The sequence below is a fragment of the Telopea speciosissima genome, chromosome 11 (genome assembly GCF_018873765.1).
Source record: "Telopea speciosissima isolate NSW1024214 ecotype Mountain lineage chromosome 11, Tspe_v1, whole genome shotgun sequence".
NCBI lineage: Eukaryota > Viridiplantae > Streptophyta > Magnoliopsida > Proteales > Proteaceae > Telopea > Telopea speciosissima.
In genome coordinates this window covers 1,332,447-1,352,954 of record NC_057926.1, presented here as the reverse complement: position 1 = coordinate 1,352,954, position 20,508 = coordinate 1,332,447, and the positions used below count along the sequence as shown (strand labels likewise).

Sequence of the window (20,508 nt, the reverse complement as noted above, 5' to 3'; positions counted from 1 at the left end):
GTTTAAATATGTTTTCTTCCATTTCCATCTTTAGGGTTTTAATCCAATTGTTTGGAGCACTTGTATCAAGAAACTAAAAAAATTCTGTTTTGTTCTTCTAAACCTAACCTCTCTATCTCTCTTCATCTTTCTTAGAGTTTCCTTTGGGGAATTGGTCCCATTAGAGAAGGGGATATAAAGCAGAAACTATTCCTCCTAGTTGTCTTCTACTTTATTTTTCTGTATGTGAAGATTGAGTTCTTTCCTTTCTACATGCATAAACATGGCATGTTTTTAACTAAGAGGCCCACAGCCTTTCTACATGAATAATGGAATTACATTAAAATGGGTCAAGTCATAGGAACAAGGATGGTTAGTTATGTTGGATTTTGAAAAGCTTCATGGATAGGTGTGGTGGACATTTTTTTTGTTTCTTTTCTTCTTTTTTCCCTTCCTCTTCAACCAAGGCATGTGATTTCTCTACTTTTTTTTGTCAAGAAATGCCAGGTAAGGGATGACCACATTACAACTAATTTGAAACTGAAGTTGACTGTAACAGTTTGGTAAATTTCTAGGAAATACAGCATGATCATGAGAAATTGGTAGCATTCATATCATAGTTATCTCCTAAGCTTGAAGAATTGGATTGGGTACTTGAAGATGCTAATGCAAGAGGGTTGGCCTCGGCACAACGGTAAGATTGCTCTTTTGCAATCTGTACTTTATTTTATAATTCTATATTGTAATATGACAACAAATTTCTGATTTTACTTCTAATGAAATTGATGAAGTTTTTGCTAAGCATTGCAGTTAGTCGAGCTCATGTGTGTGTGTGTTTGGTGATTTTGGGGATGGGGTTGTAAAATCAGATCATGTGACTTGTGTGGGTGTGTTTTTTAGATCTTTGGGGGTATGTTGGATGTGCCACAAAATGCAGATCATGAGTCTTGTTTCTCATGATGAAAGGGCTTGGAAATTGGGCTTGCATAGATGGTAAGTATGGATGAATGGATTTCTGTTTGCACTGGGATTCTTAATCGTTGAGTTCTTTCAGGTAGCCTCATCCCCACAATCTTCAGATCTCAAATAACTATGGGAATGCTGCTGGCTGTTGATACCCACCATTCAGACTTCTTTCTTTTTCTTTTTCATGTTTTACATAGTGAACAATCATTGGGAAGCTTACCTTTTTTTTTTTTGGGTAAGGGGAAGCTTACTTAATACTTAATAGGTTATGATAGTCTACATATGAAAATATTGAATTTCTTGGTTTGACTTGTGCCTTGGTAGGGAAAGATAGATTGACGGGTTTAGCTGTTGAGGTAGCAAAGAGAGCTCTTCAAATGGCTCAAGTTAATGCTAATGATGTAGACTTTACCCTGCTGTGCAGATCTACTCCGGACGGTCTTTTTGGCAGTGCTCCTCAGGAACATCCACATGATTTAGGAATCTTGAAATGCTATGGTTAAAGTAATCATCTTTGTAAGAAGAGGCAATTATAACTGTACTGTGGCTGCAAAACATGTTTTCATTTGATTATGAGTGAAGGGCTAAGTACTTTATAAGAGTAATATTTCATTGTTAGTATAAAGAAGTGTGATGCTAGGTGATAAGGATCCAATTAAAACTCTATTTCTTGTTAGTTCATAAATTTCATTTTCTCTATGTCATGCCATGTTTAGCTTAATATTGTGTTTCATTTATCATTCTTTTAGACTTGATATAGCTAAAGAGGAACAAGTTAGTTTATATAGTTGAGACCAACTTTTCAAGAGACATATTCGTTTCTAACCTATTCTTCTACTTAGTTAATATTGTGTTCCATACTTGTGATATTGTTTGTCTAATCATTAACAAGTATTTGTGTTGGATCTCATAATACCTAATATGCTTCATGTTTCTGTACTAGAGCATTCATTGTAATTTACCATCTCATGACAGTTCTAGAGATATACCATCAATTATTAGATTACAATCCCCTCAAGTGTGTTAAGGTATCAGTTAGACCTGAGCATCTCAAACTCAAAATTCTTTTTAAATGATCTGTGATGAATTTTGAATTTGTGCATAAAAGGACACTATGTTTCAGTCTATTGATTTGGATAATTACTTGCTCAAGTCCTTATTTCTGCCTATTGCTTATAAATGGGTCAGATTTGAGTTTGATTTGGACTATTGATCGCTTAATCTTTGTTTCAGTCCATTGCTTTTTAAATGTATCAGACTTTAACATGACTTGGATATATTTACTTAAATCTCTTATTTCATCCCATCTCTGTGGATGCACTTCGAATCTGAAATGGGTAGGGTATTTGGTGAGGTATGTTTCTGTTTTATATATGAATTTGTTTTGGATATAAAAATAGGTGACATGATGAATCTATTATCTTTGAAACAGGTTAATGGATTGAATATAGAAATAAATTTTTTGTAAAAAAAATACATATAGCGGCATTTTTTTACAAACGCCGCTAAAAGTATAAACTCAACACCTATCACGGCACTTTTTAAATGCCGTTGTAATACACCTTTCCCAGCGTTTATTGAAAAACGCCGCAAAAAAAAAGAAATTCAATACCTATCACGACACTTATAAAAATGCCGTTGTAGTCATTTTCCCCGGCATTTGTTAAAATACGCCGCAAAAAAGTAAAAAAACGTGGTAATTTTGCCGACATTTTAGCAACACAAATTATAAACGCCGTTATATCCTATGGCGGCTTTTTTTTTTGGACTTCTAGCGGCGTTTAAAAATGCCATCGTAGGCCCAATTTATTGTAGTATATAATCATAAGCCAACACCGATAAAGCAGTGTTGACTACGTTTATCGATGGTTCTTTGTATGGGTCAGCTGTACATATAAATATGTCCAACGCCAGAAAATCACTCTCCTTCATAAAATGAAGGAGGTTTTCTGGGAACTCTTGGCGGCGAGCTGGACGCATCCGAAAGGATTGAGTGGTGAACCACATGAAGGCATGGACGGCATCAGATAGAAGAAAGGTGACGGAGAAGCAGACGGTAATGTAGGAGGTGGAGTACTGGAGGAGTTTGAGTGAATGGTGATAGAAGAGTGCTACTATGGCACACGTGTAGAGTAATGCAAATGCACGGTTTAAATACGTGCAAAGAAATGTCTGAAGAGTGTGAAGAGGAGGAGGAAAGGATAAGGGAGAGATGCTTTTGGTTGTGCTTCCCCTCTCTTTCACTTGCAGTAGGCTATACCCTTTGTAACTCAAATCCTTATTTATAGGGATTTTTGTTTGACACATGTGTGTATTGTGTGTGGATCTATTCATGTTCAACTGTTGCACACATGTGAGAAGGGACCTATCCCAAACTTGAGAGGATATTGGTTCAGTTTCCTTTAATATAGAAAAGTCTTGAAGAGACTGAAAAAGGATATATAGGTGTGTTGGTTCTTTTTCAGGACCAAACGAAAATTAAACTTGAATGTAAATTTAAGGCTCCATTTGTTTTGGCGTAAAATTTTAATTCTATCTAGAAAATTTTTCTTGGTAAATTATACTTCTTAAATGTAAAATTTTATATGTTGAAAATTTTTTCAATGTTTTTTTTTTTTCATTAAAAAACAAACATTGGAACACTTTTCAACAAGTAAAATTTTACTTGTCAAATTTTTTGAAGTGAATTTTTAAGTAAAATTTTATGTCAAAACAAACAGAGTAGGGAAAAAGGACTCGGGGTTTGAGGTGTGTGTGCTCGCTGTGCCAGACACAAAGAAGGCAAAATGACAAACCCGCCTCCATGAAAGGCAAAAATGCTCACCCTGTTTATGCTTCCATATGTGTCCTCATTGGCCCTGCATTCATCTACAGGAATCATGCTCCCCCACATAGAACTCTTTCTCAAAATTTAAGAGCCCACTTGATAACCTTACGGGAAACAGTTTTTGGTGTTTTTTCGTTCCGAGATACAAGAAAACACCATAAAAAGCGCTTGATAACGTAATGTTTTTATTGAGTGTTTTTGGAAACAGAAATTGAAATTTATGGTCCTTGGACGAGATTTTACAGCACATCAAATACATGTTTTGAGGTTTCTCAACACAAGTTTGAGAAAACTGTGCCCGATATTAGACATAAGCCTTGTCCTCTCAAAGCCTCGTTTTATGCTTTTCATTAGACAGAAACCTTCTTCATCCTCTCAAAGCTCTGCAAACCCTCAAGGCTACTGCAAAAAAAAGCGACGACGCCTCACCAGGTACCCTTGCTCTCTCTGTCGTTCTCTCTTTCTCTTTGATTTGTTCTCTGTTGCGTGTGTGTGAAGCTTGAAAATCTTACAAAACCCTCCATTTCCAGTGAAGACGCATATTGTTGGTGAATCCAAAATAAGAAAATAGGGCATCCCACAGGTCTTTAGTTGTCGTCTTTCCAATAATCAGAGGTAGGACCTCCTTAGAGAGGGAGGCGATGAGCAAGCTGAGAATGGTTGCATCTTGTTGCAACCAAAGAGTAGCAACAGAGGAATCGGTTGAACCCTAGAATTTTAAAAACATAGAAAATCGTTTTGGATTACTTTCCCCTCGTTTTTAATGAATAAATGGCATGAATCTACTTCTGATTTGCTGATTCGCTCTCTCTCTCTCTCTCTCTCTCTTTATCTATGTCTGAAGCTTGAACATTTGATTCCTCGGTCTAGCTTGTGATTTGCGGATTCTTTGTCAGGTATACACCCAATACCAGGCTTTGTAACAAATATACAAACCATAATCTATAATTTATACCTGCTGAAGATGTCTTTTTTTGTTGAGCTATGTGATATGTGTATGATGGGTAATTTTTTTTTTAAGTCTGTTATACCTGCTGAAGACATCTTTTGTTTTCGTTTGCCCTTTACACTTACAGAAGCTCTGTCCAGCTTTGTAAATTCATTCTAGCATCTGTTTGATTAAAGCCTAGTACACACACACATCATGCTTGAAATTGTAAGAGGCATCACAATTGATTTTAACTGAATGGGTGTTTTTTGGATCTTTCCACCTTGCTTCTTTTGATTTTTGTATTTCTTTTTCTTTCTTCTTGCACTTGATTATAAGAGCTTTTGGTTTTTTGCAAATCCCACAATTTCTTTAGCTCGCATTTTACTATGAACAACATCATGTGGTGATACCTTTAGTGTCAAACATAAAATTACTTCTGGACAGTCAGATAGTTAACATTACATGAGCAAGTTTAGCCCTTACTACCTTCTTCTCCCATTCTTGAAGTTTTCCTTTCCTAATCCCCACCCCCGCTCAAACCAAAACTGAATAAACAATGCTCATTGGTTTCTTCAATATTATAGAAAGGACAGGTAACAGGTTTTTGTATGTCAAATCTGCAGTAGTTCCTTACTAGTTGGAAGCATCTTGTGAATGCATTTCCATAGAAAGAGTATCATTCTTAGTGGTGCAGGGATCTTCCAAGATTTTTACCATGGGATGATAGAGCATTGGTGTCTAAGATAATAAGATTGTCCAGAATGACAATCAATTCAATTTGAATATGATAATGACAAGGTGTTTCATTCGTTTAGACTGTTTATTTAGATATTAGATGGGTAGGGGTAAAAAATCTAAGATCAAATTTTATCGCTATCATCACTTTTTGGAAGTGAACCCTTCCAATTGCATTTTGTACATCACATGTTCCATCCCCAAATTTACAGTGGTCATTTATCGCACTTTGTGTAAGTAGTAACATGTGAAGTGTCATGGGTAAAGCTGTTAACCTGCTTTGTACACTTGCAGTCATTTATGGCTGCATACCCCCACCTCTCAAACCCCATTGGTGGGGTTGGGGGGGGGGGGAGGGGGGGGGCGATGAAAGTCTGAATTATTTAGTTATCTTCGGTGACATTCCTATAAGTGTGAAGCTAGAATCCCTAAGGTCATGTTTGGTTGGAGGTGTCGGAGGAGTCAAATTCTAATGTTGGATCGGATTCTTATGAATCTGGTTCTAGTGGATTCGTAGGTGAGAAAAAAAACATATTTGGTTACCATGGTTCTGTTAGATGGAATCCTTCTGAATCCATCTGAAAACCTGTTTGATTACCCAGAGTCTGTTAGTTGGATTCTTGCTTAATCCATATTAAAAACTGTTTGGCTACCCTGAGTCTGTCAGTTGGGTTCTACTTGAATTTTACCTTAAAAAACTTTTTAACCTTGTTTTGTTATACAACATATGCATACATTTAATATGATTTTATTAAAAAATAGGATAATCAAAAAATTGAATGAAAATTGTAAAAATAAATAGTCTTTCCCAATTTTTCATGTATCCAAATTTCAAAATTAGAACTAATTGGTGTTGTGTTACTTCAACCAAGCAAAACTCATAGTATCCATTTAATTTAAATACATACATATGGTCAAAAATCTATATCCATTTAATGTAAGTACATACATATAATAACCAAAGTCACACACTTTTTATTTCCCTCTTCTCATACTGCTTCACTTGTTAAGATCTATTGTTTTCGCAGCATCCAAGACCTCCTCCAACGTCTTTCTATGGTGCTCACATAATTTTGTTTGTTGTTCTGCATTGCTGATTTTCGCAGTTAGGTATCCTTCCACATATTCTTTGGATTTACGTGAAGTTGGTACGGTCGTAGAATGATTTTTGACAGTATTCCCCGGTTGGACTTTTGAAGACGATGATTCTCCCTCGTCTATAAATTTAAAAAATCCACAACCATTATATTTTCCCTGAAATAAAATGAAAAAAAAATTTGTTAAAAAATTTAGAGACTGAATTATTAGAAATAAAATAATTATTAAAAACTAAAGGTATGACAGTCATACTGGGGTGGAATTGGGGCAACACAAAAAATCGCGCCCTATATCCGGTCCTTTCGTGCACCTACTAACCTTGCACTGATTTTTTCCACATTCACACATTCTTAAGTGGTCCACCCACATAAAAAATGAATTGTAATCAGGGCATTTGAAGAATCTTCTTTCCGGATTATTCATCGTAGTCGATGTAAATATCTTGTATGGAACATGACAAATTTTGCATTTACCCTCAATGTCCATCTGGGTAGATTGAAAATTGAATAACATCAGAAAAATGGGAAATGGAATACATACATCTCCATTTTGCTTGATAAGTGATAAGTAATACATCTCCTTTTCACATGCATATCAAAAGGATTGTTTAACGCTGAATTACCTCCTATTGTGTCAATTGGGGGTAAGAAAATTTTTATCAAACTTTGAGCTGAAGGGGAAAAACCCACTTGATGAGATAGGAACAACGGAGAAGGGGACAACAGGTGTCTGTTGTAGAAAAATAGAAACAGCCGGGTAAAAAATTATGCTAAACCCAAATAGGTACTGTTCAGGGATTAAGCATAAGATGCATTAGCCTCTATGTCACTCCATTTGATACAAGTAGGGGTTTTTCTATCCATAGTAAAATGATTCTTCTGACAAGGTCAAACTAAAAATGGTTCTGTGCACCACGTTATATGATTCACAATGTTACCAGTGTGATGTTCAACCCCACGTTATATGATTCACAATGTTACCAAAAAAAAACACAAATTACAAGCTGTGCACCACCCACTAGACAACACTTTTGCCATGCCATTTTTACACATGTCCTCAAGCAAAACTATCCAAACTTCATTCCAACCTTCACTGCTCCTTGCCAATACAACCAATCAGGTCACTACTAGAACTAACCAGCACTGACCAAAGAGTGCTCCTCAAAAGACTTAAGAGAGGGAGCCCAGTTTTTTGAGCATGGAACTGCATTTCAGGGAAGAGAACTGGCAAACCAGCTAACTGGTCATGTTTTGACACTCAGTCTCCAAATGTATGGCTGTCGAGTAATACAAAAGGTACCCATATTTCCCCCCCCCCCCTCCTCTCTTTTTAAGTTCTACTGATCATCGAGTTTCGGGTGCTCATTCTTGTCGACAGTAGTACCATGCATCTCTTTGTGTGCTAAAAAATGGGTGGAGATGGTATTATTCAATATACTTATATTTTTTTCTTCCCCTCCCCTCCTAACAAAATTGTGCCCACTCACCTAATGGAGGACTAAATCATGTGTGTGGCACTCGAAAGTAAATCATCTCTGAAGAAGACCACCTATTGGTTTGGTGACTAGTGGTCATGATGTAGCACTGTATTTGAAAGACTCAACAAAGTAGCCAACAGACAAGATCTTTAAATCAAAGAATAATTCAGGCTATATGGGACAGTCCTAGTAGATCTAGGAGAAAACAAATAGTAACCGAAGTAGGGGTTAAACAGTATATTAGGATTCAACAACATATGACAAAACAGTATAAGAATAGCAACACAGGAACATGAGCAATAGAGCAATCTACTTGGGCTTCACGCTGCAACACATATCAAATGCTACTGAATCTTGCATATTAATGGGAAACACAAGAAGGAATTAAAGACAATTAAACCAAGTGAAAGGAAATATAAATATGATTAGCTAAAACTTTGTTCCAAGTACCAAAATTAAAGAAAAATCAAAACTTAAGAAAACTACCAAAGTATCACCAAAAGCATCAGCTAAAACATTCAAAGTAGTCTAAATATGTCCTTACACAAAGTCATCTGTTCATAAACCAAAGTTTCACACAAAGCATCAGGTAAAATTGTTTTCTTCATTCTGTCCAAGATAATATTCAATCATTTGAGGCCTCTCTTCATTACTAGTAGTCAAGAAAAGATTAGCCTTATCCTTCTCGTCCAATAAGAATTCTTTTATACACATTCGCTTCTGAAAGTCAATCCCAGGAATGGCATTAATTGCTTCATGTATATGTCTTGCTAAATTAGTCTCCCTGCTGGATATATCAGATATTGCCTTAGCAATCACTTTTAATGGACTTACGACCTTATCAACACCTGCTTTCTTTTTCTTAGATTTTTTACTTTGGCCAGACGTAGAAGACCTTTTCTTTGAACAACTAGTTCTCTAATTGAGAGTGGAATGATTACTTTCTCCTTCTTCAAGATCCATGTCTTCAGCAATGTTAATATTATCAAATCCTATATCTGGCAAAGACAAGTCAATATCTTCATCATGGGCTGCATCAGCAGGGTGTGAGGAACCTAACCCTGTGGCTATTTCATTCCCTAGCCAAATAGCAACTTCCAAATGAATTGGAAGAATTTTATGCTCTTTCCAATATCTTTGCTCCTTCTTCTGTCAAACATTCAAATATATTGTTATTAGTTATATGGTATTATTACAGATTACCATATACATAAGCTTATAAATTTTGCAATGTACAACAATATTACCTTGAATTCATTCCAGACATGTTGGCCTGCATTAAACCTATTCTCTTGGGAATTCTAACCCATACCACTATTTTTTTGCAGATCACTTAGAGCTTTAAATCTTGCCTTCCAAATCTTGAAGTGGTTTCTGCATTGTTCGCAATCATATGTCATTCCATACTTGTCAGTTATCTTTTTTTATATGTCGAGTCATATCTCCTTTCTTAACCCATTGTCTCCACCATTTTCACTTTTATGTTGATTGATACATAATTCCAACATATAATGTGACACTTCAATTGTCCAAGTAGCAATGTGTTGTGATCTACTCTTGGTTCCCTCTTGTGTAGCCATTTATAGGCACTGTAGTTCACCCTGAATATAATAATTCAACTGTAAGTACGACTATGATTGAAATTAATAAATAAAATGGCAAATCTTCAAAAACCAAACACGAAAATAATCATCTTGACACTACAAGAAATTGGGTCTACGACGGCGTTTTTAAACGCCGCTATAGATCCCAAAACGCCATCAGATCATTCAACGACGTTTCTACTTTGTGCCGTAGAAACGTCCGGCGAAGGTACCGCCGTTTTGTACAACGGGCGTTTTTGAGAGTGTGTAAGTGCCTTTACCGCGGCGTTTTCTAATAAACGTCGTGGAAAATGTCCTACAACGACGTTTTTAAAAGTGCCGAGGTAGGCATTGAATTCCTAATTGTTGCGGCGTTTGTAGCAAATGCCGGCTTAGTACACTAAAACGACGCGTTTATAAAAGCGCCACTGTATGCAATAATATTGAGGCATTTGTTAATAAACGCCGTAAATGAGGCTGGCTTTTGTTTTGCCGACGTTTTTAAAACGCCGCTATAGGTGCTATTTTTTTTTAAAATTTAAGAATAGCTTCGTATCTATTCCATTAACCTGTTTCAAATATAATAGATTCATTCGCCACCTATTTCATATATAATGCATTCATCCATATTAATCTTTTCGACCACTTGTTTCATATAGAACACATAAATCCCACAAAATAATGATTTTACTAATGCCAAGATATATTGAACTATGTAAAATATCCATTAAACATAAAATAAAAACAGAGTCTAAAGTACTAAGGTTCCGATATGCAAAAAGACAAGATCCTCCCTACACAGAATCCATAGTTCTAAGGTTCCAATACTACAAAAAGATAAAAGATCCCTCCTACACAAAATCCATAGTACTAAGGTTCGATATCGCAAAAAGACCACAAAGAGACCCCTTCTATAAAAAATTCATAACCCAATTAGCAAGTAAAATAATATTAGTTCATGGATCTCAAGCCACCAAAGTTATACTCCCAGTGAGGAAACCAAGCCCAAAAGTGAAATTCCAAGACCTGAACACCATCTCCATCCTACACAAAACCATCAAATAGCAATATAAACTAATTAGTAAGACTGAAGGTGACAAGAGGTATGCACAAGTACCAATAACAAAGTAAACAAAAAATTATAGGGACAGATAAACAATCCAATCAACCATCCTTCACTGGCTTGTATAAATAAAACCTCTTCACAGATCTTCACACTCAAGCCCACACTCAAAGCCTTGAATTGTGCAACTTTCCTAGATGTTCTTAATCGGATAATTAAAGCTTGTCTCAAGGAGAAGTAAGCATTAAAAAGTAGCATTACTTCCTACCAAACCTTGGAATTGCTTACATAGAGACAAGAATCATGCTTCAATCAGAAAATGCGAGAATACCCAAATGCCTAGCGATTTTAGATTCAATGAAAATCAAGGAAATAAATGCATTTACATACACATGCACACACATGCACACAAATATCGAAATACACAGAGAAAGCAACCTGAGGTCCAAAAAACAAATCTAACACGAGATCATACAATTTCAACCATCTTCTATCTTCTCGATCCTCTAATGCTATCAACAAGATCTGGATTTTACAACACAACAATTACCCGAAATTCCAACACGCTATGGTCTCTTCATCGTGCGGCGATATTACTTCCCAAGAATGTCAAAACACTTCAAGTATCAAGTGGTCAAACACTTCATCCCATGTTCCATCAACTATCAACTATCAAGTGGTCAAACACTTCATCCCATGTTCCCAATCGTTGATTAATGCAATTTACACATGGGCATAAAATCTTCTCTCCTATGGGTACTTTGGAAAAAGCAAAGTTTAGGAAGCCATTTACACCACTTCATATATATCGCCCGCACGGAATCCACGATCCCGTGACTTATGAATCCAACTCTTATCCATATGATGGTACCTAACTTTCTCAATAACCTATAAAAAGAGAAGGCCTAAAACCAATCATAAATTGACTATCAACACAAGAAATCAAATCGAAGCGACTTTGGAAACTATCAAAATGTAGAATAACAGAACAACTCGGGCCTAAAACCTATGATAATTATAAGAATTAGACTCGCATAAAAGATTCCATTCGCATCACTATTTCATGCTTCTATATGCATAAACACTATTTTTTTTTTTTACATATATGCCCATCAAATGTGCTAGTTGTACTCTTTCCCTCTCTCGTCTCTCTGTCTCTCTCTCTCTCTCTCTCATATTCTCCCTAGCTCTCACTGCTCTCGTGTGGATATTTCTTTGAAGATTGATCCAATTTGTTTCCCATTTTGTCTCAAGAAGTGGATTAGCACCCTTTAATCAGCACCCTACAACGAAAAGGTATGGATCAACACCCTTTGATACATCTTTTGTCTTAGGTTAATATTATATCTCGAATCAAACTGAAAACGATAAGTGCTCTTACGTATGTAGTTTGGTTGCATAAATTGCTTGAATGGGTTTCCTTTTTTTTTTTCAATGAACTCATGGTAGAGAGTGGAGATTGTTTCATAGATTTTTGGGGAAAATTTGATTGCATAAATTCTCAAGCTAGCAGTTCTTTCTTGTGTTGTGTTCTCTGTTCTTTAATTGAAGGTGTTTCCCCCATCAAGTTAACTGCTGCCAAACCGCTGCTATTACGCAAGAAGACCTCCATCTGTGCTGAAGTTCAAGCTCCGAACTCCAGCTTTCAGTCCACTCGAGCCCCGCTATAACCTGGGTTTTTAAAAATCGATCCTCTATTGGTGTCTCTCCTAAGTTCGTTCGCATCAAGATTTTGGGGTTTTATGCCACCCTTTAAGAGGGCTGCTCAAACTCGGTCTTGGCTCCTTTTGCCCACTCTTGCTGTTACTTCTATTATTCTCTTGTGGGTATCAAACGTTTTCTCTATTCAGCCCTATTTTTCAGATTTTGGTTGATTACTTCTTCTAATTAAATCTTAGTCTGTTCTTCCTAAGTTTCCTAATAATGTTTAAATGAGTTTAAAAGGGAGGGTTGATCTGTTTAGCCTTTTTCAATATTTTCATATGTAGACTATCATAACCTATAAAGTATCAAGTAAAATTCCCTTACCCAAAACAAAAAACAAGTAAGCTTCCCATTGATTGTTCACTATGTAAAACATGAAAAAGAAAAAGAAAGAGGAAAGTCTGAATGGTGGGTATCAACAGCCAACAATGAAACTTCAGTGCTAAGTTGAACTTAAACAAATGACATTATGAACTAATCAACCAATCAAATTGACTTTGGTTTTCGGAAACAAATAGAACATAAGATGAATCTAGCTCTTAGAACTCAATGAAATAAAATACAAGCAAATAGAGACTAATTAATATATGAAGCCACATAATAGGGATAAAATCAAATAGAGAACCAAACTAATTGGACGAGTTATATGAAATCCCTCTATAACCAAAGAAGGGGAATAGTTTCATTCATGATGGTTAATCAATGGGAACCCTTCCTTGCTTGACAAAATGACAGATATATGAGAGAGTGTTAATTAGTTGTGGATGAAGAAGATGGGATCCTAAACATCCAAATAGATCACAAGGATCAGTGATGACGACTCTTTACAAGTTGCAATGTAATATAAAGGATTCATAGTGACACTTGGAAAGGGGAAAATCAGTCAACTAAAACTCGATTAAAGAACAGACGCAAAATTTATAAACCCAATAGGAGATCGGTGTACACTATTAATTTCGAACCAACAGAACATACAATAGCATGTACAATTCGGGGTTTTAGGTCTTAAAAGTGTAATCCTACTCAAGTAGGACTCGATCAACTACTCGTAAAACATTATTTGAAAACAGAATGCGGAAGAGTGCAATATCCATAGAAGGTGTGGAGGTTACCTTTGTTTAACCCGTTAGGTTTTCTTCCAAGCGATGCTCTCTGCCTCGCCTACCTTGGATTAGCTACTGAATTTTTGAGAAGCGTAGCTATGCTTCCCCACGCGGTGCTGCCTTAGTGCCTCAATTCTTACTTTCCTTCGTTGCGCGGTTTTCGGTTTTCTTCCTTGCCGTGCTGCCTCGATTGCATCGTCCTTGTCTACCTTGGCTTTAGCATACCTCTCCTTTCCATCCTAAAGCTTCACGTCATGCTCGTTCTAAATGAGGGATGACCCATCACTATCATTGAAGTTTGATCAATACTAGAGTCACCCTCCTCAATATCCTCAACCAAGAACACACTTTGTCTTCCATAAGCACCCACATTTTTTTATTCTAGGGAATTGCCTTAGGATTTCACTTTGTACATGGAAAAGGAATACATGTATGTAGAATATAATATTAGATATACACATTAGCTCATATAAATTTTGAGAGCATCTTCTCTCTTCATATCTCTTATTTGCTTGCTTCTAAAATTTGAAGTGCATACTCTACCTTTCAATAATTTATACTTTGTAATATAACATTAAGAACCATTAACTATCAATCTATCATAACATCGGCATCGAATACCCTTCCACTGCTTAGCTATTAGCGAGAACTCCTTATCACAATCCGATCAGGTTGCATAACACCCACCAATAGGAGCATCCAATGTCAATAAATGTGTTGTAGGACAACACTCTAGGAACAACAAGATGAGTGTATAACATTCTACACCAAACTTAATTGCTACACGAAAAAGATGAGTACTCTGCAAAATATCACTCAATAATAATGAAGTTTAATGTCACATTCCAAGAAGAATGCTAGAAAATATCAAACTAAAACCTTGCCAAATATGTCTTTAATTTTATGGTCTAACTTATCACAAGGAATGTTCGAACATAAATCGTAATGCGATAAAAATGACCACCCATTATAGGATCGGAAAGCACCATTTCAATGTGGATCATTGCATTATATGGCATGCTTAATTTTCAAGACAAATAAACTCCTTAACCCCTCTAGTATCTACTCAAGTCTTTCACTTCTTTACCTTTCTTACAAAGCTCTCAACATTGAAAGAACCTAGCCTACAATAATAGGGATTGACCTTTGAGAGTCCATCACTTGTTGGTTGTGGTTTTCTCAACTCATCCAAAATCGAAACATTTTTCTTCATTCGAAAGCCATAGAAGAAACATGATATGCTATTTCTCTACCTCAAAACAAAACCCCGACATACAGGGAATACTGATATGCTATTTCTCTACCTCAAAACGAACCCTGATATACAAGGAATACGGGTGAAAGGGATCGATATCTGAGAATGATAAATATTCCAGGGTTGAAAGCACTTGTGCCAATATTGGCGTTTGTGTTTAAACCTTTTGGGAGGACTAAGGATGTCAGAGTTTCCTTTAGTTGAATTTGATTAGCATGTGAAACATTGCTGATATTTGCTTGGGCTGTTGTGCTCATTGAATGCAGGGATAAGAAGAGTTGGTGGCTCAAGATGCCTAAGCATTTGAAGAAGGTTCTGCATTTGTCTAGCTTAAAGAAGAATCTCTTAAAGTATCTAAAAATCTTTCTATTGCGGACATTTTCTAATACATGTCTCCTATTTGATAGGACTTTGCTACTAATAAGGTCGAAAGAAATATTGCAGTATTATTTTGTATATCTTTTTACTTTGTAGAGTCCTCTGGTGTTGCATTTCAAGCAATTCCCACAAAATATTTGCCATTGGAATAAGTGGAGCCTAAGACATGTAACAAATTCTAGAGAAGACACGACTAAAACGAAATATCTAGGGGTGGAATGCAACATTATTATTATATTCAAAGAGTGGCTAAAAATGAATTCAAGGACATGCATACTACACTATAATAGAGATTTTGATTTAAACAAATTCCACAACATGGAAAAGATTTCCAAGAATTGACTTATTAACTAATATTTTTATGAACTCCCCAATGTACAAGTTGAATGACCAATTCCAAAACCCAAGCACTGTTCATGGATTATAAAAATTACCCTCCTAGATTAAATCTCAAGGGTTAAACTATTAAGAATAAACTAATATTTTAGCTCTTACAAGAGGTTTTCCAAAGTAAGATGCACATCTCACCTTAATGGTTCATCTTCTTCCTTTCTTTTCTCTCTTTCTTCTTTTCCTTTCTTTTCTTTTCTTTCCAATACCAGTGGTTGAGATCCCAAACATGCACACAACCACACTCACAACTTACTAGGACATGGCAACCACACACATACACACAAGAACACACATGCACACACATGCAAACATAAACACAAGTAATAGGATCGCCTCCTCTTCTCCTTATTATTTTCATTCTTTTCTCTTCTTTTCTCTTCTTTTCTCTTCTTTCTTACTTTTCTTTTCGATTAGTAGTCAGTGGTGAGGCCACTTGAACCTCAACCAAGCACCCAAACACCACAAACACACACACTCACACACTCATACATACAGCCTAATGGGCAGCCACATAAACACCCAAAGACACACACTCTCGCAACCACTTGGGCAGCAACACACATGCACTGGACTTACACAACCCACACACGCATATCGGTCTCTCTGCGTGGCTTGGCCAAGCTCCTCACCCCACGATCTAGGAATTTAACCAGGGCTGATTATAGCCCTTTGATTCGAAGCATATTACCATGAGGTTTTATAGTCGAGGTTTCCAAAAGAATACGACAGTGTGGCAAAGGTAGATGGACCACAAGAAAGGCCATCATTACTTCGGAATGACCGAATTCGGTCTCGGTTCAATCATTTACAGAGGTTCATTATGGAAATAAAATGGAAAAAGAAAAGAGAGCATGAATCATATTGCTCATATCAATCGAAAATATTGGTCAAAATGAACTCAATTGCATGAGAAATGAAGACTTGAGATTATACATTCAACAAAAGTAACTATGAATCAACAAGTCGAATTCCTTCAACGAATAGCCATTCGATGGTCTCATGCATTTGCCATGCCGGACCAAATTCAGTTCCATTGTCCACAAAAATTCAATTAGATGAGAAGAAAATGGAGAACTAGGTAAAAACACATGAATCGTCTCCCATAGCTAATACCCTAAACATGAATTTCCAAAATTTTCTCCAATGAATCTCATAATCAAATAGAATGAAGGCCCAAGAATTTAATCAACTAAAATGTAATTTGAGGAAGAATCTTACTTCGGAATGAAGAAAATCAAGGGAAAATAGGTTGGATGTTCACTAAAAGATAATTCGGCGACCAAACACTCGTGAATCTGGAAGCTCCAAGGGCATCCCGCAGTGAATCTCTATTGAATCAACGACTTAAGCATTTCGCAGTCGGTTCCCAGATCTGGTTTGAATCGAGCAAAACCTCGATCATTCCAATCAAAAACCTTGAAGAAGAAAGCCTCAAACTCCTTTTCTTTCTACTCTCTCACGTTCTCTATCCTTTTCTTTCTCTCTCCATTTCCCTCTTTCTCTCTTCTTTTCTCTCCCACCTTCGATTTACCTTCTTTCCCACTTTATATTTGCCCTAAATCTCACTCCCACCTACTGTATTTGTCGGGAGCGAGTGAGAGACGAGATCACATGGCAGTGCAGTCGCCGTAGGCAAAGAGGAGATCGCAGCGCGAGAAGTCCGGAATAGTGAGAGAGTTGACAGATGCTCCGTCGCTTGATAGAGGAAAAAGAGCGCTGCTCGGAGTTTGAAAAGATTTTTAGAAAACTTTGAGAGAGAGATGTAGAGAGCGGGGAAACAAAAGGTTTTAGAGAAAGAGACGGGAAGCGCGGGAAGTGAAAACAGTTTTGGGTTTGGAAATCTATTATTTTATACGGCGTTTGTTTAAAAATGCCGTTGTATTGCAACATACAACGACATTTCTTTGAAAATGCCGTTAATAAGAATATTAAATCACCCTTAAACGGTGAGCTACGGTGGCACTTGTTAAAGAAAACGCCGCGGAAACTAATTTGTTTAACGGCAATTGTACACAAACGCCGCTATATACTCATATGGCGGCGTTTGCATCTATACGCCGTTAGACCTTTATATATCACGGCATTTTTAAGAAAATGTCGATATATCTTCATATATGACGACATTTGTAAAAAATGCCGCAATAGCTCAACCCAAAGTGCCGCCGTTGCACCAATTTCTTGTAGTGTGAATATGTTAATAGAAGCATTCAATATTGAGCTAAAATCATCCATTCAATATTCAAGTCATGTAACTTAAGATATTTTTAACTTAACACAAACATGTCAAAGTTCATAAACCAATATACCACAAACATGTCAAACCTTCGAAAACCAGTAAAGTACACAAACATGTCATAAGTTCCAAAACCAAGACATTACAAAATCAATCAAACTAATCATCAAGAGAATCAGAAGTATCTTCAGCATCCGTATCGCCTGTCATCCAGTCAACCCACATGTTGTCAGCAATTTCTTCTCTGAGTGCATCACAGTCAACTGTCCCACCACCATCTTCTTCATCACTATAATCATCTTGAACTTCATCTTCCTCACATGTGTCATTCTGGGAGGGTTGACCACTGGAACTAGGTCCTGCAGTTGTCTCAGCTTGCGCTAGCCACTCCTCTTCTTCTTTAGCACTGTGTTGTGTAAGGATATGGTTATGTATGAGAACACATGTTTGCACAATTCTTACTTGTGTCTTGTATGGATATTCCGACTGAGTCTTCAATATCTTGAATCTTGACTTCAAAAGAGAAAAAGCCCGTTCAATTACGGAGCGTAGCCTAGCATGTCGCAGATTAAACAATTCCTTTTTATTTGATAGTGACAAGTTCAAATTTCTCCACTCCTTCAGATGGTACCGAACATTACGATACGGTCTCAAGAACCCCGTTTTGTTGGCAAACTCAGTATCAACTAGATAAAATTTACCTGTAGGTACGACTAACTTGGTTTCACCTTATCTATGAATGGCTTCATCTAATATTCTAGAATCTGTTGTTGATCCTTCCCAACCGGATAGTATGTATGTAAACCTTCTGTCATGATCGCATGTAGCTAGAATATTTTGAGATATATTTCATTTTCTATGCGAAACCTACAATGATCAGCAACTGGAACCCAAGCTGGGACATGTGACCCATCTATGGCTCCAATACAGTTCTTGAAGTATGGGTAGAAGCTTCTACTGTTATTTAATATTTTTTCATGCTTTGTGGTACCAGGAGGCTTCAATAACACTGGGTACAGATTAAGAATTGCATGTAATACTTTGTTAAAGTACCGACTTATAGTCTCACCAAAGTGTCCAAAATCATGCTTCATAACTCGGTTCTTAACATTGTGGGCAATTCTATATAAAAATATGACTAGTTGTTCTTCCACTCGCACTGAGTTGGTATGAGACAGAAGGCCACTATCTTGTAGTCTTTGACATAAGCTAAAAAAAGCCCTTTCTGCTCATTCTTAATATTTCTCTACAGGTCTTGTCTGAAACACCAATAATTCTCTCTGTCTCAATCCATCCACGATTACTCTTAAGCCGATAAGGTTGTTTCGTGAGGAACAATTTCTTATAGTTTTCCACTGCTATAATAACAACAATAATTACCCAGATAAATATTATCTCTTCGTTGTCGGGATCAATATCCATCTAGTAGCAATATAGAAATTCCAAAATTTAAAGAAATCAATTAGGAAAAAGATGGTCATATTAACTACAAAAGCTAAATTTTAAAAAACAAATCTTGAACATTTATCATATATCAAAGAATTTGTCATAGTCAGACTAGAATCTGATTTCTTAACACCAAGTCATTCTCTTCCAAGAAACCAGGGCAGCTCTTCCTCTTCCTAATATCCTGAACACCAGAAGATTCCATGCACAGGCACAGGGGATGGCTCCTGCAGTGCACATTCGTACAGTGATCCCTGTGTGCGCAGCCCCGCCTGCAAGGCCTCTATCATTGAATCTTCCATCACCACAGATGAAAGAAGCCTCACAATCACAACAATCCTCGGCCTCAGTCTCCATAAAAACAGTACAAGGAGAGCCTTCATCAGCGAGCTTAGATCTCAACAGGTTACAGTTATGAAAATCAAGGACAATATAATCGACTGGTTTTCAACCCATGATTATCATATTGTGCAAGTTTTTGATTGATGAATCTTTCTATAAAACCCTTTTTAATTTAATTTTCTTTGCAGCTATGAATCCATGATATTCTTTTCATGGGTCTTCTGAGATTATGAATACCCTTTTTCGGTTTTTCCCCCTTGGCGATTCAAGTTTACAAGTTTTCGAGTAGTTATTGTAAGAAAAGAGAGAACTAAAAAAAGAGGGGTAGTGGGTGGGGTGAGGCTTCTACTGTGTCCATTGATGATGATGATGAATGAGGAAACTGAAAAAGAGGAAACATTAATTGAAATCTGAAAACAGATGTGAGGGGAAAAATTGGAGGGAGTGGGCAGATGGGTGTTGCATTGAATGCGAGGCTCAAGAGCAAACAAATACAGTGATAAACCCGAGCGTTAAGTTGCGGTCAGATATTTAATGGTCTTGTCTTCTCCGTTAATGCTCCTTTAAGAAGGAGAAAGACCGGAGATGGGATGATTGAGAAGAGTAAGATTTCTATTGTATTCTTAATTTGCTCCCCTATTGTTTATTTTTTGTTCTCATCGATCGCTAATCAGCCAGTGTAGAAGTGGACACCGATCGACCTTCAATTTTGAAGGTTTGATTTTAGGGTTCATCTTCTCCAAATGGTTTAGGGTTTGATTTTCAGTTTCAAACCCTAAATCATTTGGAGAAGATGAGGGTATTTTGGTCATTTTAATTTTAAATTTTGGTGATTTTTTTATCAGAAGGGCATTTTGGTTATTAGATACCCTGAAACTAACATTTAACGTTCTAAATTAACAGGCAATGACCATAAAGTTTTGAAAGTAAGGAGGAATTTGCCATTAGAAAATTTGTGGGGAGGCATTTGGACAAATGAGTATTTTCAGGGGGCC

General features: G+C 36.7%; 1 long non-coding RNA gene across 1 annotated transcript; it reads left to right on the top strand.

Annotated features, from left to right (window-relative positions):
• The first annotated feature begins 439 nt into the window (after positions 1-439).
• On the top strand, positions 440-19,728 carry LOC122645679. Its single transcript, XR_006330501.1, has 3 exons — positions 440-450; positions 8,198-8,202; positions 19,383-19,728. It is a non-coding gene; the product is annotated as an uncharacterized LOC122645679 (long non-coding RNA).
• Positions 19,729-20,508: the final 780 nt, after the last annotated feature.